Source organism: Felis catus, chromosome B1 (assembly GCF_018350175.1).
Source record: "Felis catus isolate Fca126 chromosome B1, F.catus_Fca126_mat1.0, whole genome shotgun sequence".
NCBI lineage: Eukaryota > Metazoa > Chordata > Mammalia > Carnivora > Felidae > Felis > Felis catus.
In genome coordinates, this window is record NC_058371.1 from 25,569,681 (window position 1) to 25,593,312 (window position 23,632).

Genomic DNA, 23,632 nt, shown 5'->3' on the forward strand with positions numbered 1-23,632 from the left:
CCACACCTGACTTATCTCTTCATCCATAAGATCTCTTAACACATAATACTGTATCCGGCAGATCTGGTGGTGGCAGAAAATTGCCAACTAAAGGAATGAATGAGCTCCCAAAACAGCTAGAAGTGTCAGTTAAAAAGTGTTTTGATTCACACCTTTTTTCTTCTAAAAATTTTTTTAACACTTATTTATTATTGAAAGACAGAGACAGAGCATGAGCAGGGGAGGGGTAGAGAGAGAGGGAGACACAGAATCTGAAACAGGCTCCAGGCTCTGAGCTGTCAGCACAGAGCCCGACACGGGGCTCAAACGCACAAACTGCGAGATCATGACCTGAGCCAAAATCGGACGCTTAACCAACTGAGCCACCCAGGAGCCCCTGATTCACAACTTTTAAAAAGAAAGAGGCAAATAGTAAGTTATAAATTAAAAAAAATCTTGTTATTATTTTTAGTTGTGATGAAATCATGTAAAATTTATCATCTTCACCATTTACAAGTGTACAATTCAGTAGTGTTAGTACATTCACATTGTTCTGCAACAGATCTCCAAAACATTTCATCCTACAAAACTGAAAGTCTCTACCCATTAAATAACTACCCTTTTCCCCTACCCCCAATCCCTAGCAACCACCATGCCTTCTAAGAATTTGACTACTTTAGATACCTAATATAAGTAGGCTCATACAGTATCTGTCTTGTTTTTTTTTTTAATGTTTACTTATTTTTGAAGGAGACAGAGAGACAGAGCATGAGTGTGAGAGGGGCAAAGAGAGAGGGAGACACAGAATGCAAAGCAGGCTCCAGGCTCTGAGCTGTCAGCACAGAGCCCGATGCGGGGCTCAAACTCACGAGCTGTGAGATCATGACCTGGGCTGAAGTCAGACGTTTAACCAACTGAGCCACCCAGGCGCCCCTGTCTGGTAACTGGTTTGTTTCACTTGGCATGATGATCTCAAGGTTCATCCATGGATTTCCTTCCTTTTTAAGGCTGAATAATATTTCATTGCATGTACATGCCACAATGTTTATCCACTCATCCCTTAATGGACATTTGAGTGACTTCCACCTTTTGGCTATTGTGAATAATTCTGCTAGAACATGGGTGTACAAAAAGCTCCTCAAGATTCTGGTTTCCATCCTTTTGGATAAATACCCAGAAATGGGTTGCTGGGTCATAGGGTAGTTCTATTTTTGATTTTTTGAGGATCCTCCATACTATTTTCTGTTGTGTCTCCATCATTTTACATTCCTACTGATGGGGTGCATGGGTTCTACATCCTCCCAACAAGTTATTTTCTGTTCTTTTTTTAAAAAAAAAATAGTATCTAATTGGTGTGGAGTGATACCTCATTTTTATTTGCATCTCTCTTAATTCATGATGTTGACCATCTTTCACGTGCACATTGACCATTTTTTTTTCAACGTTTATTCATTTTTGGGACAGAGAGAGACAGAGCATGAACGGGGGAGGGGCAGAGAGAGAGGGAGACACAGAATCGGAAACAGGCTCCAGGCTCTGAGCCATCAGCCCAGAGCCCGACGCGGGGCTCGAACTCCCGGACCGCGAGATGGTGACCTGGCTGAAGTCGGACGCTTAACCGACTGCGCCACCCAGGCGCCCCTCACATTGACCATTTTTATATCATCTCTGGAGAAATGTCTTCAAATCTCTTGCCCATTTTCAAAGTCAGGCAATTGAGGGTTTTTTTTTTCTTTCTTCCTTGTTGAGTTGTAGGAGTTCTTTATATATTCTGGCTATACACCTCTTAGATATGTGCTTTCCAATAATATCTCCCATCCTACCGGTTGCCTTGTCACTCTGTTGATTGTGTCTTTGGACGCAGAAAGGATTGTGTCTTAAATTTGATGTAGTCCCAAATGAGTTCTAAATTTTAGACTGGGGAATACATATATTCGACAGTGATATGTTCAACAAAATACTTGCTATCCATATGAAGTAACTTGTTTGGGTGTGCGTGTGTAACATTCCGATTTCCATGGGCTCCCGGAAGTACAGCTGCTAACCTACTTGCATTTGTTGTAATAAACTCCTTCTTCCTGGAAGAGAGATAAGGGATGAGCTGTCCATACTTGCCTATAAAGCAAACCCATCAGCTGTATGCTGACAGCTCAACGCTTCCTTCCTGCAGGTCTCTCCCCTCACTTCCCAACCATCAATTTTCCCTCTGCTATTGTTATCTTTCACATCGGTATAAAAATATGCTTCAATATCTCTTAACTTAAAAAAAAAAAACCCTTCCAGGCATGACCACAGATCATTGCCCAGTTTAAGCCCTAATTTCGCTGCTTCCTTTTATGGCAAAGTTCTTCAAAAACACTGTGTCTGTCTGTTGGCTTCCCTCTTATTGCACAATTTTCTGCCATCGTGCTGATCATAAAACAACTGTCAATCCTAGACCACAATACTATAACCAGCAAGTGGAGTGGTCAGGGGGGCTACTTTCAGGGAAAAAAAAAAGCTTTGCTACTGTTGTCTCCCTTTTATTCAAGAAAGAGGTTAAATGCTTTTGTTTTACCAATAATGCAGTGGCATCGAAGTGCCATTCACTTTCCACTGACCCCAAGTCATTGCTTTGACTACAGAGCAGACAGCACTGCGGACGGCAACACTCTGCTTTGTTACGGCCACAGCCTTCGCCACCACCTGAAACGTTTACTTGCAGAACTGTCGGTGGGACAAGGGGGATTTGCAGGTGACTTGATGTCCCTGGAGACCCATTCTGTGGCACTCATACTTCCGCTGCTCTCGTTCTCCAAGCCTCTTTGTTCTCAAACAGCCTTACTTCTGAAACGAAGATTCCTCGTCCAGTAGAAGATCACGGTCCACGTTTCATTCCAATCTGAAGCTTCTCATGGCTGGCTCGGACCTGCTGTCGTCATGAGGCCAGTGGCAGGAAAGATGGAGCGTGGTGGCCTCTGTTTTGGAGCTCCTCTGTTACTCCCAGGTCCAGCTGGCTTCACACCTTTAGTGCTGTGGTGGCATCTCCTGACAAGAAGATGTCAGGGAGCCAGAAAAGTCCCTTTCTGACAGGGACTGGTGTGAGCCGGTGTCTGTGATCTCCTGGCATGGTGGGAACTAACAGCTGCTTCTCTATTTCCTGGAGCATTTGATGGCCTCCATGGAACACTTCCTTGGTTCTTTGCAGACCCTCATTGCTGCAGACCTCAGACCTGCAGTTTCCCGACACGAGTGCACCGTCCCACTGGCAGCTTACGAGGGCCCCTCAGCAGCTGGTCACCTGCTCTGCGCCTCCTGCATTTTCACCTGCCATCTTGTCGCCCCTCTGGATGAGATCGTGGGCCAATGCCATCTGTCTTGTGTGGCCCACATCTGGTCCAAGGAAAACACCTTTTTAAAAAATTTTTTGAACTGTTTGTTGAATTAAAATTTTTAATGTTTATTTTTGAGAGAGAGAGAGAGAGAGAGAGAGAGAGAGAGAGAGAGAGAGAGAGAGCGCGCACAACCAGGGGAGGAGCAGAGACAGAGAGGGAGACACAGAATCCGAAGCAGGCTCCAGGCTCTGAGCTGTCAGCACAGAGCCTGATGCCGGGCTCCAACTCACAAACCAAGAGATCACGACCAGAGCTGAAGTCCCACCCTTTAGCAACGGAGCCACTGAGGCACCCCTAAGGCAAACACCTGTGATCCACCCTCAGGGAGAGCGCTGGTACTTCCCAAACAGTCCCCCTTGGCCTGCTGCCACAGGCTGCTTCTACCAACCTTTCTATTGCTCAGGCTTACGCTGGACCCCAGACGCCGTGGCCTCGCCAAGAGATCTGTGTCCCGACTGCTCAGGGGCCTTTGTAGGACCTCTTGAGGTGTCAGCCCTAGCTGGCCAGGGCCCCCTTCTCAGAAGTCTTGGCCCCGACTCCGGGCCCCTCTGAGTTCCCACCCAGGTCTGGCCCCAGGTCCAGGGCCCTCCTCCAAGCTGCCGGGTTCCGAAAAGCCCATTCCCTTCTCTTTGTTCCCCCAACACTCGGTGGCAACTGCAGGTGCTCTTGCTGTCCTACCTCATTTGTCCCCACTGTGCATGTCAAGCTCTCTAATCTCTGTTTAACCAGCTCCCTGCATCAAATTCCCTCTGTTCACGTAAGTAGTGCGGCCTCCATTTTTCCAACCTGACACCAGTACTTCTCTATTCTGGCACTAGTGAAAACAAGAACATTCCATTTCCACACCCTGCTGGAGTTGTTGCTTGCCTGCCTCCCCCAACTAGTTTGTAAACACCATGGAATCCGGTGTTTTTGGTTCACTGATGGATACACGCAGCACTCTGCACGTGGCCAGGCATATGGCAGGTGCCCAATCATCTTGGTTGGATAAATGAACAGGAAGTATTTCATTTAAACATAAGACATAAAATAAATCTGGTCATGAAAATAGGCTTATAATATATAAATGTTATAACTACCTGCCAATAGATTCAGGGGAAAATAAAGAGTTGACTTTTATAAAATTCTCCGCAATATCCATTTCCTCCTTCTTTCCCACCCCATTTTTTTGTTTAGTAATTTTGTAAGTGGGGGTTTCTCCATTTTTTTTTCTTGTACATTAGGGCATATAATCCATGAGATAGTCATTCGGTGTGATATTGTGATTTATAATAAGAAACGTGGCTCGGTCGGTTAAGCGTCCGACTTCGGCTCAGGTCATGATCTCATGGCTCCTGAGTTCGAGCTTCCATCAGGCTCTGTGCTGACAACTCAGAGCCTAGTGCCTGCCTCAGATTCTGTGTCCCTCTCTTGCTCTGCCCCTCCCCCACTCCTGCTCTGTCTCTCTCTCTCTCTCTCTCTCTCTCTCTCTCTCTCTCTCTCAGAAATAAATGTTAAAAGAATTTAAAAAAAAAACATATACTTGGTCTTTGACTACTATTCCTGACACATAGCTCCTAAAACCATTGTAATTTCCTATATAAGAGCCTTGCGGACATCTTTTGTTGTAATATTTAGTTTTTTTCCCTAGATATTCCTGCAGTGGTTCCAGAGCATAAAGGTGAAATGGGTATCTTTTGTTATTGATAAATACCAAACCCCTTTCAACCACACCTGAGTTTATGTTAAGGAGGTAACCTTTGGAAAGCCCCGAAGGAAGGGCTGCTTGCCAGGGGAGGAGAGGGTTGGAACTACATGCCCATCCCCCAGACCTCCAGAGAAGAGAGAGGGAACGGAGGTTAAGTTCAAACATCAGTGGCCATCCATGTCACTGCAAAGGGCAAGACTGCATTCTTTTTGACGGCTTAGTAATTTGCATTGTACATATGCCACATCTTCTTTATCCACTCATCAGTCACCGAACACTTGGGCTCTTTCCATAATTTGGGTTATTGTTGATAGTGCTACTGTAAACATTGGGGTGCATGTGCCCCTTCAAATCAGTATTTTTGTATCCTTTGGATAAATATCTAGCAGGGTGATTCCTGGGCCATTGGGTAGTTCTATCTTTAACTCTCCAAGAAACCTCCACACTCTTTTACAGAGTGGATGCACCAGTTTGCATTCCCACCAGCAGCATAAGAGGGCTCCCCTTTCTTTGCACCCTTGGCACCATCTGTTGTTTCCTGACTTGTTAATTTTAGCCATTCTGACAGGTGTGAGGTGGTATCTCATTGTTGTTTTGATTTGTATTTCCCTGATGAGTGATGTTGAGTATCTTTTCATGTGTTTGTTGGCCATTTGTACGTCTTCTTTGGCGAAGTGTCTGTGTCTTCTGTCCATTTCTTTTTTTTTTCAATAATTTTTTTAATGTTTATTTTTGAGAGAGAGAGAGACAGTGTGAGCAGGGGAAGGACAGAGAGGGAGACACAGAATCCAAAGCAAGCTCCAGGCTCCTAGCTGTCAGCACAAAGTGGGGCTCGAACCCACAAACTGTGAGATCATGACCTGAGCTAAAGTCAGACACTTAACTGACTAAGCCACCCAGATGTCCCTCTTCTGCCCATTTCTTAACTGGATTATTTATTTTTGGGTGTTGTGTTTGGTAAGTGCTTCACAGATTTTGGATACTAGCCCTTTATCCGATATGTCATCTCCAAATATCTTCTCCCATTCTGTAGGTTGCCTTTTAGTTTTGTTGATTGTTTTCTTTCCTGTGTAGAAGCTTTTCATCTGATGAAATCCCAATAGTTCATTTTTGCTTTTGTTTCCCTTGCCTCCAGAGACGTGTCTAGAAAGAAGTTGCTATGGCCGAGGTCAAAGAGGTTGCTGCCTGTGTTCTCTATGATTTTGTTGGTTTCCTGTCTAGAGTGTATTTATGCTAAGTGACATAAGTCAGCCAGAGAAAGACAAATATCATAATGATTTCACTCATATATGGAATTTAAGAAACAAAACCGATGAACATAGGGGAAGGGAAAGAAAAATAAGATAAAAACAAAGAGGGAGGCAAACCGTGAGACTCTTAACTATAGAGAATAAACTGAGGGCTGCTGGAGGGGCACTGGGTGGGGGGGATGGGCTAGATGCATGATGGGCATTAAGGAGGGCACTTGTTGGGATGAGTACTGGGTGTTGTATGTAAGTGATGAATCACCAAATTCTACTCTGGAAACCAATACTACATTATAGGTTAACTAACTTGAATTTAAGTAAAACCTTAGAAAGAAAAAAAATACCAATGGCCAATGATTTCATCAATCGTGCCTTCAAAAAAACCTGAAGGATACAGTTCAGAGAGCTTCCATGTTGGTAGACAAGTGTCAGGAGGGCATGTGTCAGGAGGGCACACACCTCAATCTCCAAGGGGACAGAAGTTTGGCGCCTTAGTGAGGTCTGGGCCATGCCCTCAGTCTCTCTTCTCTCTGGCTCTTCCTGAGTTATATCTTTTAAAATAAACCAGTAATCTAGTAGATAAAGTGTCTTCCTGAGTTCTATGAGCTACTCCAGCAAATTAATCTAATCCAAGAAGGGGTTGTGGGAACACCTCCCGTATAGCCTGTCAGAAGCACAGGCGACAAGCTGGACTTGTAATTGGCACCTGATGTGGGGGACAGGGGATCTTGTGGGACTGAACCCTTAACGTGTGGGATCTGAGGCTATCTCCAGGTAGATGTTTTTGCAACTGAGTTAAATTGTAGGGCACCCGGCTGCTGTCACAGAATCACATCTGGCGAGAAGTGAAATGGTGAAGTCATTGTACTCGGAGTAGAGAAGACTCCCAGGAGCGTGTTTTTCCTTTACATTCATTCAGTCAATAAAATATGCAGCTCGAAAACTGGAATATCAATACATTAAACCTCACAAATAAAACTTCAGAAGTAGAACTCAGGGCATTTTGGTGTGATGGAAAATACTGTACTGCGAGAATACCCAGGGCCCAGATCTGTCACTTCAGCGCGACCTTGGGCAAGTCGCTTAGCTTCTCCAGGCATGTGTTACTTTGTCTTAGGTATAAAGTGCCCTTCTCGTCTAAGACGGACTGCCATATAGAAACGTACTTTAACATCCCCAAAGTGCAACATAACTTTCAAGCACTGACATTCTATGCCAGACTCGAATTTCTTCTTATGTCCCCAGACCTCAGAGTAGAGAACAGGTAGAGATTTGGGTAGTGAACTAGGAGCTAGAGTAGCTCTCTAGGACAAATCAATCAGAAATTTCTAAAGGATTAATGTTTGCCTGTGAGAGGAAAATTCCACAGAGCAAGCCAGTGGCTTTCTAGATTAAAGGAACCAAAATCAGGAAGGTCTGTCCACTCTGTTCCTCTTCCCAGCCTCATCTTCTGCAGGCCTTTATAGTCTTTTAGTGTGTATGTCTTTTGTGTTTGGGGTGACATCTCATTTAAAATAGAAATTCATTAGGGGTGCCCGAGTGGCTCAGTGGGTTAAGCATCTGACTCTTGGTTTTGGCTCAGGTCATGATCTCACGGTTTGTGGGTTCGTACCCTACATCGAGCCCCGCGTGAGGCTCTGTGCTGGCAGTGGGGAGCCTGCCTGGGATTCTCTCTCTCTCCACCCCTCCCCTCCTCACTGTCTCTCTCTCCCCCTTTCTCTCAAAATAAATAAACTTAAAAAAATAAAATAGAAACTCATCTTTATCATTGTCTTTTTTGAGAAGCTGTATTACACGCAAGGTCCTTCAGCCTATACAATGACTTGTAACAGTGCTTCAAAACAAATTTAAAATTTGTTAGCAGCTTAGTCCCCGTTACTATGCTCATATTGACAATCACTCTATGGAATTAAGACAGTGTTCTGAAAATGTATTTAATACTCTTCTGGCATTCTGAGTGGATTCGTGATTCTAATACTATGAGAGTGACAGCTTCCCACTTAATTAACAAGAAAAGTGGAAAACTCAGGAGGCCTTGTCTTCCCCAGAAATTACCACCGGGAAAGGGCAGCTTTCTGTAGAAAGGAATACACTTAGGTGTAGTGCATTAGTGAAGAAAAGTTCAATATAATTGAAATCGGTCAAATGTTAACATTTTAATGTCAGTTCTATCACAAGAAAAACCTCTAGGGCGAGCACATCGTCACTGTCCTTGTCCCTATACCTTCACTGTGGTCTGATGAGCTTCAGGCTGTGTGCACATGGTAGGGGAAAGCAGGAGTCGAGCACAAGACTTTGATGCCTTAGGGTCCTGAGGCGAAGACAGAGCTGTGACAGTGCTTGGTCCCATTATGGAATCCATGTATTCCTGAGCCTTTGGGTGGTTTTTTACACATGCTTTTGCCCAACATACCAGTATTAAATTTAACTCAGCAAAGATTTCCGGGCACCACACATATCTCTTTAGATGACCATTTCAGAGAGAAAACAAATACAGGAAATGATTTACTCAGAACCCTAGAGTGAAGCAGTTTTTTTTTTTTTTAACATGAAACCCATAGAACATTCCTGCTTCTTGATCTGATTTTTCATGTACCTTAAGTTTATTTTCATGCTATCTAGAATTTTATTACGGACACCTCCCATACCTCAGGAGCATTAACCCCTGGTGTCTGTACTGATGAGGAATGCTACGTGATCCTAAAATGCGTTTTGTTGTATGAGGATTATATTCGCATAATGCAAAAATCAAAAGAGACACTGTAAAAGGTAAACAAGGTAATGAACATGTTGTGAACTCAATTTCTCGCTCCTGTGATCTGGAGAAAGGAGGCCCTGAGTCCTCCAGCAGGCACCTTCCCACTGTGCCCAACTCCTGAACAAACAGGCTAAGCCCATCTCGGAGAGGATGATTCATCCCCCTGAAGCCAGAGTGGTGGAAGGGATTAGCATGCGCCATCCATCTCCTGTGTTAGTCTGAGAAGTCCTGTGCTAAATAAATACGGACTGAACTCCAATGTAGATCAATTAAAAGAAAAGGTTGTTTTTAATGTTTATTTACTTTTGAGAGAAAGAGAGAGAAAGACAGAGGTATGAGTGGGGGAAGGACAGAGAGAGAGAGGGAGACACAGAATCCGAAGCAGGCTCCAGGTTCCGAGTTGTCAGCACAGAGCCTGATGAGGGTCTCGAACTCACAGACCATGACCTGAGCTGACTGATCATGACCTGAGCTCACAGGTCACTCACAGATCATGACCTGAGCTGAAGTCGGAGGCTTAACCAACTGAGCCACCCAGGCACCCCCAATGTAGATCAATTTTAATAAAAACCTATATCACATAATGTAGCATTAGAAATAGCTGAGGTTCAGGTGCCCGGGTGGCTCAGTCGGTTGAACATCGGACTCTTGATTTCGGTTCCTGTCATGATTCCAGGGTCACGGGATCGCTGAGCTTGGAACCTGCTTAAGATTCTCTCTCTCCCTCTGCCCCTCTCTCCCTGTAAAATTTTAAAAAATGGAAACTAGCGGAGGTTGACAAAGATATTATTTATTTTAATCACCTTTATGTAAATCTTACTAACATGTACCACCTATTTTTATTGTCTTTCTAAATATCCTACAAATAACATTTTTTTAATTGGTCACATAGGGGCTGAGTATGAGAACTTTGCTCTCTGGGGTTTAGGAGAGTGTCTGCATCTACATTAAATGGGATTAGGTTTTGAGTACTTCTTGACCGTTTCTGGATAAGCCAATTTGGCGACATCTGTACTGATCACTCTTCCGCCTCCTTGGTTCTGAGTCGTGACCTGGATGCTGGCAGAGGCTGGCAGCACGGGTGACCTCCTGCTGAGTCCCCGGGGCCTGGCCCTCTGAGCCTGGCCTTCGGCAGGCTTTTGCTTTGTAACCAGAGCTCCCTGACACTCTCCTTGCTGTGCCTTTGCTTCAACGCTAGTTTTGTTTCTTTGACACTGAGCTCCTAATAGCTCTGATCCTGGAGTTCCCTGTATTGTAGGCAGTGACCCACCCCTGCTTCATGCATATGAAAAGTGATGTGGTGGTAGGGTTTGGATGTTTACACCACGCACAGAGGCTCTCCGTTCTAAGTGCCGCAATTATGAAAGATGTACAGAAATAGGAGACATGCCAGCTGAAAGAATGGTCTAATTTGCAGGCAGCTTGCATTGTGTTTTGTAAGAATATGTTTGACATTTTAAGCTTTGCTGTGGCAGTAAATTGTACCTCTCCTAGCAGCAGGAGTTATTAAGTCTGTGCCCAGAATAAACCAGACTGTTCTGGAAAGTTTCATTTTTTTCCAATTTTCATCCCCCATTTTATAACTGTGTTTGTCTCTTCGGAGATAAGCCTATAAGGATACAGTCTATTATTTCTCATTTAGAATTAGAAATACCATTTTTTTTTAACCTTCGCAGGGTTTTATCATAATCTCCTTAAAAAGTCAGTATGAGTTCTGATTCTAAATTTTAAAAAATTAAAAATAAATACGACAAAAGATTTAACCTGAAACTCCTGTGGCGGATGGAGTTATCTCCTTCTTAGTGCTGGCTATATAGCACCTAATGGAATCTGGGATGCCATCTTCACGGCCTAAATGTTTGTGTCTCTCCCGAAATTCATATGTCGAAGCTCTAAGTCCCAATGTGGCTGTGTTTGAAGCTGGGGCTTATATATACAGAGGTAACTAAGATTAAATGAAGTCATAAGGGTGGGGCCCTAATCCAATAGGATTAATGTCCTTATATCTTTATAAGAAAACAGAGCAGAGGGGTACCTGGCTGGCTCAGTCAGTAGAGCGTATGACTCTTCATCTTGGGGTCAAGAGTTCAAGCCCTATGTTGGGTGTGGAGCCTACTTAAAAAAAAAAAAATCCAAGAAAATACACTGAAGAACTCTCCCTTGATGTGCACATAGAGGAAAGGTCATGTGAGGACAAGCAAGAAGGTGGCCATCTACAAGCCAGGAAGAGGGCTCTTACCAGAAACCAGATTGGCTGGGACCTCAGTCTGGGACTTCCAGTCTCCAGAACTGTGAGAAATAGGTATCTATTGTTGAGGCCACCCAGTCTTATGGTAGCCCATCCTGACTAAGACACCTTCTATTTTGTCATAGGCACAATTATTTTGCCAAGAAAGCTGATGGTACACCATCAGCTGTAACACGCACCCCCAGTTCCCATGATGTTGAAACACGAAAGGTTAAAAAAAGGTGAATTAGGGGCGCCTGGGTGGCGCAGTCGGTTAAGCGTCCGACTTCAGCCAGGTCACGATCTCGCGGTCCGTGAGTTCGAGCCCCGCGTCAGGCTCTGGGCTGATGGCTCAGAGCCTGGAGCGTGTTTCCGATTCTGTGTCTCCCTCTCTCTCTGCCCCTCCCCCGTTCATGCTCTGTCTCTCTCTGTCCCAAAAATAAATAAACGTTGAAAAAAAAAATTAAAAAAAAAAGGTGAATTAACAATATTTTACAAAGGTAGTTTTTAAAAAGCACCAACGGTGAAAATAACAGTAATGAGCGGAGGTTTTTGGTTCTGTTTTTGTTTTTAGAGAGTGTGCTGTGCACAAGCGAGGAGCGGGGGAGGGGCAGAGGGAGAGGGAGAATCCCAAGCAGGCCTCATGCTGGGTGCAGAGCCCCATGCAGGGCTTGATCTCAAGACCCGGGGATCCTGACCTGAGCTGAAATCGGGAGTCGGACGCTTAACCGACTGAGCCACTCAGACGCCTGACTGGGGTTTTTTAATGTAGCTTTTCCTCAGAAAAAGGCCAATAGTCTGCTTCAGTCACCTGATCTTTGTTTTATGGCCTCCTAAATTGTTAGAAAATTAGATGGTGCAGAGCTCATGCACAAGAAAGTGAGGGCCCCAAATGGGCAAGTAGATATAAAACCAAAGCTTAAAGTTTTATTGTTTACATTGGGAACCTAACTCAGTTTCCCCGGAAAAACCTGAGATACTGACAAAATAGCACCTTATCAGGCTAACTCTGCTCCTACCTTGCTGAGAAAATGCACATTTCTTCAGTTTCCCTCCTTGCCACCCCAAGTCTTGTCCATCCCGCGCCCCCCACGATTACCAGCTGCCTCTCAAGGGCCAGCATCTCTCTGTTGAGCTCCTCTTTCCTGGCCGTCAGCCAACCCTCTGTCTCAATGCAGCCCCCCCCCCCCCCCCCCCGTGGCCTCCTGTCCTCGCCCACACAGCCACCCGTCTCCTCTCCTGAACCGGGAACAGAAAACCGCACACCAAGACAAGCCACGCCCAACCCTGCATCCGCCTGCCAGCGTTAGACGCCCCTTCTCCTCCTTTCCAAGAGGGGCCCGCGAGCCTTGCCTACTTCCTTGGCCTTCCTTCGCCTGTCAACCCGCCGCGGCCTCCCTGCCCTGGAACACCACTCCATCTCAACAGTCTCTCGGGTTTTCCTGCCACAGGCTTCCATCACCAGGTTTTACAGCAGCATCACAGGCCTCAGAACAGCTGTGGTTGCACTGCACGGGATGGTCATTCCGCTGGCACCCCCGGGACTGACCGTTAGCACACGGACCAGAACGTACTCTTTCTGAAGCCGCTGGTCATCCAGCAGGCAGGAAGCCTGGCACAGCTAACGTGCTGCCCCAGTCAAGGGCCCCGATCCTGAGCAAGACCTGGGAGGAGGGCGGGCAGGGTATAAAGGCCAACAGGGAATAGCATCGTGCTGAGGTGGGGTCGAGGAAAACGTCAGCTGCGTGTGGAAAGAGGTTTAGGCTCTATGTCATCTAGGTGAAAACTAATGCCATTAGGGTCACTTATAAATACTTGAGACCCAACTGTTTAAGGAAAAAAAAACAAAAAACAAAACATTTGTGAGTTTTTAAAGGACGCTTAACTGACTAAGCCACCCGGGCGCCCTTGTGTTTCTCAAGGACGAAGGACTAGAATCCACATGTACTGATTCTCCAAGCCCAGTGGCCCAGCTTACCACACTGTAGTCTAGTTTAAATAAACAGATCCAGGAAAACAGGCTTTGTCCGGAGTAGTTGGTGCACAAAGTAGTCAATAACCTGCATAAATGCTTTAGTGATTACTGTTTACCTATGATCAAAATTTCCAGGTCAAAATAGAACAGAGTTTTCCTCCACTGCTTTATTGTTCAAGTATTCTTCGATGTCCTGTTTTAGTGGATGAATCATAACACACAGAGCACTGGGAATCATTCAAAACACCAAACTGTTTGCTTGAAAGTTTACAAGCTCACCGCTGAGTCAAGAGGGCATACCCTGCCTGCAGCACAGAGAGCCAGTATTACGCTGACCTGCCTTCAGCTCTACCAGTGGTGCGATTTCTAGTGGCTTCTGCTTGTCAAAGATCCACTGTCACTGTAAGGTGATATGCGCCCCATAAAACCATCAGTTTTACGCAAGGCTATATCATCTTCGTAAGAACAAAAAGCTTTCGTATGCACGCACTGCCAGTACATTTCAAGAGGCCCAAATGTGCATGAGTAGGACAAATTATCAGACAAAAGGTCACAGATTACTTTGGCTAAAAAAAATATCTTTAAACATATCCAGCTCGACCTTCTGCTCGCTGGTTTCTATATGCTGCATACATCTGGGTGTGCGTGGGTATCTATATAGCTTTTTTAAGGTGTATGGTCTAGCCCACTTTGCCATACTTATGTAGGAACTATAGCATGCCTCACTACAAAAGCAAGAAGAGCTCCGTCTGCATTTCTGCCAACTTGATGCAAGGCCTTAAGAGCTTCCTGTGGAAGAGAGCCAGCATGGAGAATCCAGTCAATGTCTGCAGTGGGGAAAATTAATGGCAGACAGTTGGAGGGACTAGGTGATTGGCTGTGCAGCTTCAAGACCAGCATTTCCTCTGGTTTCAGGCCCATCGATGGATTCTGTGAGCACGGACCCAAGTCTTTTTTAAATTAAAATTTTTTTTTAATATTTATTTATTTTTGAGAGAGAAAGAGAGAGCAGAGGAGGGGCGGGGGGGGGGGGGAGGTGGAGAGAATCCCGAGCAGACTCCATGCTGTCAGCACAGAGCCCAATGCAGGGCTTGAAACCACAAACTGTGAGATCATGACTTGAGCTGAAATCAAGAGTCGGATGCTCAACCAGCTGAGCCAGCCAGGCGCCGCACCCCCCACCCCGCCTCCACCGACCCAAGTCTTTAACCACTATGGAAAGGAAGTAGTTTGTTCAGAAGTCTCATTGCGTGCATCCTCCTCACCTGCTGAGAGCCTGGGTGAGCAGCCTGCACTTCAGGTTCAGTGTAGCTGATTAGCTGTTTCAGCTGGGAACAAATGACAGAACTCTCATTTATTCATTTCAATGACTTGGAGCTATGTTCCCTACACTTGACATGCCATCACCTGGACCCCTGAAGGTAACAGTTTCAGCATCTTCTATTCTAGCAGCAGGCAAAGTGTGCATTACTTTTTTAAGACGTAGTTTATGCAATTTCTAATTTAACATCTTGCATTGCTGGGAAGCATCAGTTAAAACTCAGGAACCAATATTGATACATTATTATTAACAAATGCCCATAGTTTATATCAGGGTTCACTCTTTGTATTGTACTGTTCTGTGGGTTTTGCTGAATACAAAATGTCACGTGTCCATAATTATAGTACCACTCAGAATAGTTTCACTGCCCTAAAAATCCCCTGTGCTCCATTATTGATCTCCTCTCCCCCCTCAAAAAATCCCTGGCGATCACTGGCCTTTTTATTGTCTCAGTCCAGAATCACACACTATTGTTTCCAGAATGTCATACAGTTGGAATTATATCGTATCTAGCCTTTTCAGACTGATTTCTTTTACTTAGCAATATTTATTTAAGGTTCCACCATGTCTTTCCATGGCTTAAAAGATACTTTTATCTTTGGATATCATTCTATCATATGGATATACCACTGTTGATCTATTCACCTGCTGAAGGATGTGTTGGTTATTTGCAGTTTAAAAGTGTTTATAATACAAACGTCCGTGTGCAGGTTTTCGTGTGGACTTGCCTGTTAATATTTCAGTCCACACTGATACAGCTGCCGTCTGGTGAGAACAGACTTGTGGGCACTCTTCATTCTGGAAAGCTGTAAGATATTCACTTTGGGTCCATTTTTGTCAAAGCTCCTTAATACCTATTGGGCTCTCAGCTACCATTTCTGAGAGATTGGCAGATTAACCTCTGCAGATGTATTTTCTGAAGCTTGGTTATTACTAATGACCAAAAGTTTATCAAGTTCCTTCAAGGTGTTACAAATGAATTCGTTTTTTTATTGACTCCAGAGAGGGCTGACATCTGCCACAGAGACTTAGAGAGGGAGAGGTGGCAATCCCTTATTCGTTCCAGACATGTCAACATTACTTTCCAGGACTATAAATCCCTAGTGGAAATAAAGGTGCTTAAATTTTCAGGTAAAAAGTTATACTTTGGGGGCGCCTGGGTGGCTCAGTCAGTTAAGTGTCTGACTTCGGCTCAGGTCATGATTTCACGGTTCGTGGGCTCGAGCCCTGCGTTGGGCTCTGTGCTGACAGCTCAGAGCCTGGAGCCTGTTTCACATTCTGTGTCTCCCTCTCTCTCTGCCCCTCTTCTGTTCACACACCATCTCTGTCTCTCTCAAAAATAAACCAACATTAAACAAATTTTTTTAAGTTATAAAAAGGGATTATCTAAGCTGAGATCAGATGTACCAATGTTCTTGACATTGACTTTCTGATATCTACTTCTACAGCCAAAAGAACATTTTTCTCAGTATCTGGAAGGCCCACAGTCCTGTAGCCTGTCTCCTTTCATCTCAGCTTCCAAATCAACAGATGGCCGTTGGTTGGTTCTGTTGCCTGTTTCCAGGAAGTTCATTCCCCTGTGTTACAAAGATGTTCTTGGTCACATGGAGCCTTCTGTTGTTCAGTCTCCTGCTGCTGATTTCCTGGTTCTTTGTGCCGCTGAAGGCCACTGACTTGACTCAGATTCTGATGTTCTAGATGCCAGCCCTTTTCACTTGCAAAATCCATGATCAATGCATATGGTAGTGAAGACAGAAAAACTAGCTTTCTTCCTTGTGTGGAGATGGAATTTGAGCCTGTGCATGCTTTTTTTTCCAGCAGGCAGTTTCTTTAGATTATCTGCAACCGCTGATTTTTCTGCTGAGTTCTATAGAGGCATAGCGGGACTCCAGTCTGACAGAAGGATGAACAGAAAGAGCCTGTCAAGGAAAAGAATGCTCTTTTTCCCTCCATTTTTAATTTCCTCATTTACAACTCAATACTGTGAATGGAAAAGAAGGGAAAGCAAGGGCTCACAGAGATCTTTGCACAGGCTCACGAGAGCATTATTCACAATCGCCAAACTCAAGTGTTCGCCTACGAATGAATGGATCAACAAAATGTGGAAATACATACCCTTGGAAAAATATTCCTCATTAAAAAGAAAGGAAACCCTCATACATGCTACAACACGGATAAGACCTGAGGACGTTACGCTAAGTGAAATAAGCTCGCTACACGAGGACAGGTAGTTTATTACTCCACTAATGTCAGGTCCCTGGAGTAGCCAAATTCACAGACAGGAAGTAGAATGGTGGTTGCCAGGAGTGAAGGGGAGAGGTGAGCGAGGACTTACTGCTTAATAGGTACAGTTTCAGCACTGCACAACGATCACATGATAAAAATTCTAGAGACGAATGATACTTGCACAAAAATATGAATATACTTAATGCCACTGAACTGTACATTTCAAAATGGTTTAAATGGAAAGTATTATGTATATATTTACCACAATCTCTAAGAAATCAATATTGCAGTTAATGCAATAATGTTATACAACGAGCGTCTCAATCTTGGGTGACCATGAATCTTGGTTTGCTGGCCTAAGTCCCCATTTCTGCTTCTTTGCCCAGGGCACTCGTTAATAGTACCCCTTTCACCTTTAACAGTGTCCCAGGTTGAACAAGAAGTCATATAGTCCCCCTAGATCTGTTTCATAATCGCATAAATCATCGCATGGCCATTCTCATTTGCAAATGTCTGAACATTCAGAATGCACCTGCATTTTCTCAAATTACTCTATAAATTCAATGGCCTACAGAATGTTAGGGGTTCTGATCTTTGTTTTTTTTAACTTAAAACAACACCCATTTATTAGCTGACAGTTCTGTAGATCAGAAGTTGGGAACAACAGGCCTGAGTTTTCTGCTCAGGATATGACAAAGCAGAAATCAAGATATCAGCCAGGGTGAGCTGTCATCCAGAAGTTCTGGGGGAAAATCTACTTCCAAGCCCATTTTTGGAATTGAATTCAAATTCTTGTGGTCGTAGGACAGAAGTCCCTGATAGGACGGAGGTCCCCCTTTCCTTGCTGCCACCCTTAACATTTTTTAAAGATTATACATTACTTTCTTTTTTTATTTATTTTTAATTTTTATTTCTAATAGATTTTGCCCCCCCCCCTTTTTTTTTTGCGCGCGCGAGAGAGAGAGAGAGGGCACAAGTGAGCAAGGGGCAGAAAGAGAGAGAGAGAATCCCAGGAGGGGCAGAGGGAGAGAAAGAGGGAAAGAGAAAGAGAGAGAAGCAGGGCTCACGAGAAGCAGGGCTGGAGCTCACCCAACGTGGAACTCGAACTCAGGAACTGTGAGATCATGACCTGAGCGGAAGTCAGATGCTTATGACTGAGCCTCCCAGGCGCCATGTAGATTACTTTCTGAACGCTGACTAAGGTACCAAAAGCAGTCCTCTTTCTTTACAAACTCATAATTTCTTTAAGCCAAAACCCTCTAACTTTTGACAAGCTCCTTTCAATTTCTGCAGGTTCAAGGGAGCAGACAAAAGGCCCAGTCCGAGACAGTTGCCTCTTTTGGCTGCCGTTTTGTTGTTTTGCTGTTGTTAAAGAGAGCAGCAGACAGTCTTTGAAGTCAGAGATACGTCTGTTTCAATTAACTCTGCTTTTCACCTTAACGATCAGAAAATACCCCACTTTTTCTTTGAGAAAGCCACAGTTCTCCATCCTCACCATAAGAGCACCATTTTACCTGCCAAAACCCTTTCTGACGGTCTCCCCCAGAGTGAGTGTCGGTCTCTCAAAGGAAGAGTTGCGTATCTTTAGCACCCAGCACCAATCATGGTACAAAGGAGGTTCTTAATAGATACATCTTGAGACAGTGAGTAAACAGATCACTCAATGATGTTCAAATACTCGTCTTGCTTGATTGTCCTCAAATTCTGCTTTAAAAAATACACCAAAAAACCATGCCTTCTCTACCCACTTCCTGCTTCAATTTGGCCCATTGATGATCCAACCAGAGAGTGAGTTCAGGTTTGGATGTTCCACTTTATAATACACTTAGAAAATCAAAAGATCATTTTGATTTTTTTTAATTTATTTTTGAGAGAGAGAGAGAGCATGAGCACGTGTGAGCAAGCGGGGGAGGGGCAGAGAGGAGACAGAATCCAAAGCAGGTTCCAGGCTCTGAGCTGTCAACACAGAGCCTGATTCGGGGTTCGAACTCAACAACCGCAAGATCATGACCTGAGCTGAAGTCAGAGGTTCAACCAACTGAGCCACCCAGGTGGCCAGATCATTTTGACTTTTTTAAAAAAAATTTTTTAATGTTTATTTATTTTTGAGACAATGCGAGAGACAGAGTGCAAGCGGCAGAGGGGTAGACAGAGGGAGACACAGAATCGGAAGCAGGCTCCAGGCTCTGAGCTGTCAGCACAGAGCCCGACGCGGGGCTCAAACTCACGAACCGTGAGATCGTGGCCTGAGCCAAAGTCAGACGCTTAACCGAGACACTCAGGTGCCCCTGATTTTCAGTCCATAAAAGGAGTTGTGTCCTACAACTTAACCTGCCACTACGCTCCATATAGCTGAAGACAAGAACTCATCCCCCTTATAACCCAGGGAGAGGGAAATCCAGATTTTTCTCTTGAATGTTTGCTCAAATAGGAAGGAAAGAGAAAAACTGTGGGAAGCGGGAAGTGGAGATCATAATGTGTTACTCTAACATAGATTAATACTACTTACTTTCCCTTATAATTAATCAAGCAATAGTGTAATATTAGATACAAACACTTCCCTCCTGAGAATACACTATGTGTGGGGCTTAGGTGGGGGCTCAGGAGGGAGGACAGTGGATTTGTCTTGAAGCTGCATTTACAGAGCAAAAGCCCTGTGTTTATTTTCATAGGTTTAGTTTTGGTGGCTTGGGTGGGATGGCTAAACTCGGTGTCACCACTGGACTTGAAAGAATGTATTCATATTAGAGTGTGGTTTACCCCAGGCAGCATTTGTAATTCTGCATTTAAATGCTTTCACCACCTACCAGATATCTGAATGGAGTGTTGCCTGTTGAGACATAAAAATCAATTAAAAATAGATATGATAGACTGACAAATTCACTAAGTTACCCTATTTGTTTTTGCTACTCTTTTCATTTTCTAACTCCAAATATCAGAGGCAAATATAAAATGATTGCATTCAGTAATCAAGATTAAGTCTTAGATATGCCAATGGAATTTCTGACTGCCGATGAATGATCATTTATGACTTAGTAATAGTAGAGAGTCCATCATATTTACTTTAATGGTTTGCAAAAACAGAATCTGGCAAGTAGGGTATGAAATATGTTATTACAGTCAATACTCTTATTTAATTTCCAATTAACAGGTCATTTCTATCTTTATGATCCTTAAAAAAAAAAAGCACATTAAAATTATAGAGGAAAGAAAGATTTAGTAGAAACATAGAGACACAGATAACTCATCTAATGAAAGAGCCAGCCTGCCAGGAGCTATAATTTCTGTTATCACGCCCTGAATTCTTCCTTTGTATTGCTATGCATTAAACATAGCCTATCTGGGACTTTGGTGGGGAGGACTTTTTTAGAAATCAATTCTCCTGGTATTTGACTTTGATTACTAAACCAGAACAAAGGAATATTATTTCGTATTCAGATAGAACCACATGCAGAGGCAGGCACTTGGTAATTTTTAGTTATTTATTTGCTTGATGCTTTTTCCAGCAATTTCAACTATAATGACTATCATATCCATCTGTTTGAAATGGAAATTGGTTAGCAACCAGATCCTTTTTGGATTCTTACAATATATCATCTACCTGCTTTGAATGAAATATGCTAGCTCAGGCTCTGATGAAATATGTTTTAGATATGTAAGACGTGATGGGGTGTCACTCAGCTTTCATTCCAGTCTCCTTCAAGTGTGCGTTCCTCAATTGTGGAGGCTGGAAAGGTGTAAACTACATTTCCCAGAGTTCCTTGCAGCTAGGGTTCTGGGCACTGATCAGGTTCTGCCCATGGGATGAGCTGGATGAGAAGGGAGGGAGAGGGTATATAAAAATATATATATATGTTTGCTAGCTTGTTTTTGTCATTAGTAGCTGTGTTCAGTCACTGGCTTCCTGTGTGGAATTGCACTTTGTAAGCAGCTAATCTGATCACTTGTGCCTTGGACTGTCAATAGCTCCAGTGGTGGCTCTGATTCCCAACCTTCATCCCTTGGCAATGACAGCAGCAGCCTTGGGGGGGGGGGGGCAGTTCCGCTGTGCTGTCTGGGTGTCGCCCCTAGAGCTCAGCCTGGATCCTCTTCTCCCCTTTCAGCTGCAACCTCTTCTTCCAACCTTGTCAACACCTAACTCCCATACAAAAACCGTTTTGCTTACAGCAACTAGGATAGTTTCTATTATCTGCAGCCTCCCTCAACAGGGAAGAAGGGAGAGATGAGGGAATTCAGTGCACAAGACATTAGTTCTGATGCCTGGGAAGAACTGCCAAAGGGACAAAGTCTGTGCCCATCTGACACATACAGTTATACATTAAGAACAGGGAGGAGATCAAGGGCCATACCATCCAGAACTACCCAAGTGAGGGCCAACACTGCAGGGCCTGAGGTTAAAGCCAAAGCATAGTTATGAGGGCTGAGAAATAATTCTGGGGACCCCTGGAGAGAGAAGAAAAAAACATTAAGGAAAAAAAAATGACAGGGGAAAGAGGAAGGAGAAAGAAGGGAGATGAGAACAGGGAATAACGGTGAATAAAAGCACGCATATGGTGAAGAGAAGCCTATGCCAGATTTTTCCCTGACCTTGCCTGGATGGTGCTGGAGAGCCGTCCACCAAGGATACATGCTGCTTCCTGCCCCTGCTCTGCAGGCCTAGCTCACAGCTTCTCAGAGCTGGGCTCAGGCTTCTCACATACACACTCAGGAGGCCTTTCCCTGGGTGAAATACACGTGACTCTGTCCCTATAGCTACTGAATAGACATATAAATTCAAACTGGGTAAATATGTATAACCCATAAATGTTTGTGTATATATGCATATAGAGAGAGAATAGCTGGAAATACACAAAATGGAAATACACAAATAAATTTGTATATAGGACACAGATGTGTGTGTAGGATAGCTGGAAATCTACAAAATGTGTATATTAAACAAAAATCTGTTAGATTTTTCAAGAGAAAATTAATCCCAGTGGTTTTCAAGTCAGACAATTAGTAATGCAAAGAGCTGACAAACTAGTCAATCATGGTACATATCGGTTTAGGCTCTGATCAGCTTCAAAAAATGATTGTAAATATCTTTTGTATAATGCATTAGAGTAGTCTGAGAGCCTAAGATGCTTGCTTACACAAAACAAGAGTTCTGAGACCATAATCCTTAGTATAAAAGATGAGAAAATGTGTGTCAGAGCCCAGGCCTGCTGTTCCAGCCTCATTCACAACATTGTCCCTTCCTCATAGATACCTGGCTCTCCTTGGCCCACCCCTACAGTATACATGTGCATGCAGTCTTCGCAGGCGCTGTTCCTTCCGTATCAAATGCTCTTCCTTCCTCAAGGACCGTCCTTCACAACCCCACCGCCACCGCCTTAAGCAAGCACTCCTGACGTCCCTCCCTTCACAAGTCAAATTCCCTGTTTCTGCCCTTGACATTTTTCCTGCCTAGCACGAGCACCGGTGTAATTACAGGTTTACGTATGTATGCCAGCAGACAGGTGTTCCCTGAAAAGTTAGGTCTGTTTTTCTTGCTATGGTATTCTGAAGGCTCAGCATAGTGCCTTAGGTGCCTAGACAGTGCTGAACAAGTGAAAAGCTAAACGAATGCTATGGCTGTTTCGCCCCCAAAGTCCAAATGCTCCATTGTAAACTATGTAACTGTCCATGGGAAAACTAGAAACTATTATCATTTTACGAGGCCCATACTTCTTTTTTTTTTTTTAACGTTTATTTATTTTTGAGACAGAGACAGAGCATGAACGGGGAAGGGCAGAGAGAGGGAGACACAGAATCTGAAACAGGCTCCAGGCTCTGAGCGGTCAGCACAGAGCCCGACTCGGGGCTCGAACTCACGGACCGCGAGATCATGACCTGAGCCGAAGTCGGCCGCTTAACCGACTGAGCCACCCAGGCGCCCCAGGAGGGCCATACTTCTAATGGCATTAACAGAAACTAGCCAATTTAATGTTTAAATTCTATTTTAGAATTCCAACTGGTCATCTCTCCCTCCCCGTACTGTGTCATCATCATTTCCAAACACCACGGCAGGTAATGTCTTTAACCCTAGATAAGCCAAAGGCCTGCGTAAGGTAGAAGATATGCAGGCTTGACAGGGTGAGCCTCTAGCTCCCAAAAGACTAACTACTAGGAGCCTAGCATATACTATAGTGTATACTGTGAGAGCATACAGAATACACCAGGACAGGAGAATGGCCCGTTCGCCTGCACGTTCGGTTCTCCTGTCAGTTACGCAGCAACCCCTCCATAGCCCCCCGGAGATGACATTTAGGGCAACACATTTCTCCTCCTAATACGACTGCTCACAGCGTGCTAACCGCACACTCGATATTACAAATTACTCCATGCGCTTCTCCCAACCACATCGGGAAGGCTCATTATCGCCATTTCACAGGTGAGGAAATGGCCCCGAGATGGGATTCACTCCAGGTATTCCAGTGCTCGCTCTGAATTCCTTCTCTTGAGTGGTTAGAAGTTTGCCTGATTGGGAAGTGAGTAGCCAGAGAGAAAGCCGTCGACTCCTCTTGGATACCTCTTAGCTAGGGGTTCTACACGACGTACTCTCTTACGACATCAAGAGAAGAAAATCACAAAAACCGAAGGACATTCAATTGGCCATGTGGCACCACCACACTTGCAGACCTTCCAGGGACCAAGCTATACCACAATCAGGCTCCATTTTTATTTCCTTCGGTGTGGTCTTAAATAAATCCCTGGCATCTTAACACTTCCATACCTGTCTTCTCAGAGCGCCTTCTCACTTTCCCTACAGGTAGGAACATAAGATTGCACAGACAAGTGCTGACAGCCTCATACCAAC

At 44.3% G+C, this 23,632-nt stretch overlaps 1 protein-coding gene and 1 long non-coding RNA gene across 4 annotated transcripts in view; one reads left to right on the forward strand and one right to left on the reverse strand.

The window, feature by feature from the left end:
* Positions 1 to 3,454, forward strand: part of LOC111560099 — an 87,431-nt gene extending 83,977 nt beyond the window's left edge. The window contains exon 6 of the long non-coding RNA XR_006596372.1: positions 2,604 to 3,454. This is a non-coding gene — a long non-coding RNA (uncharacterized LOC111560099). The remainder of the gene's footprint in view (positions 1 to 2,603) is intronic.
* The window catches only part of TRMT9B (tRNA methyltransferase 9B (putative)), a 76,290-nt gene that overhangs the window by 50,386 nt on the left and 2,272 nt on the right, over positions 1 to 23,632 (reverse strand). The window lies entirely within an intron of this gene.